Raw genomic sequence first — 508 nt, 5'->3', positions numbered from 1 at the left:
GGTTAAATCTCAAATAGGAGTGTTCATATTTAGTGTGTAACAGTATTTCGAACAAGATTATCTTTAATAGAAGGGTACCTGAACAAAAAATTAATATCAAAGCAACTATTAAAATGTAAATGTAAAACCCAAACAAGGAAAATCTTGTTACCTTTGTTATACTACTGAATCCTAATATAAAAATTAGATAATTAATTTCAAAATATTAAGAAAATTAGTTAAATTAGTTAATTCATAAATGTATTGACTTTGTTAAACTTTTTTTTTTAAGTTACGTGCCTTGAAATTATTTTTTGATGGGAACATTTATAATCAATTGAGATATTCTAGAAAACATTATAAATTGTTCACCAAAAAAAAAAACAGAGGAAATATTATAAATTTGAGAGATAAGGTTAATTAATAACTTCTAACTAATTCTTATATTAAGAATTGGAAGTAGAACCATTTTGTCAGAGTATACGCAAAAGATAACATAACATTTCTAATAATGTTTTTTTTTTGCCAA

At 23.0% G+C, this 508-nt stretch overlaps 1 protein-coding gene across 1 annotated transcript in view; it reads left to right on the top strand.

Moving 5' to 3' along the window:
* The window catches only part of LOC114736448 (flap endonuclease Xni), a 28541-nt gene that overhangs the window by 3318 nt on the left and 24715 nt on the right, over nt 1-508 (top strand). The window lies entirely within an intron of this gene.

This window comes from Neltuma alba, unplaced genomic scaffold (assembly GCF_004799145.2).
Source record: "Neltuma alba isolate B1F8T4 unplaced genomic scaffold, ASM479914v2 tig00013336_pilon, whole genome shotgun sequence".
Lineage (NCBI taxonomy): Eukaryota > Viridiplantae > Streptophyta > Magnoliopsida > Fabales > Fabaceae > Neltuma > Neltuma alba.
Note: the sequence above shows the minus strand (reverse complement) of the source record. Positions and strands in the feature narration are given on the sequence as shown.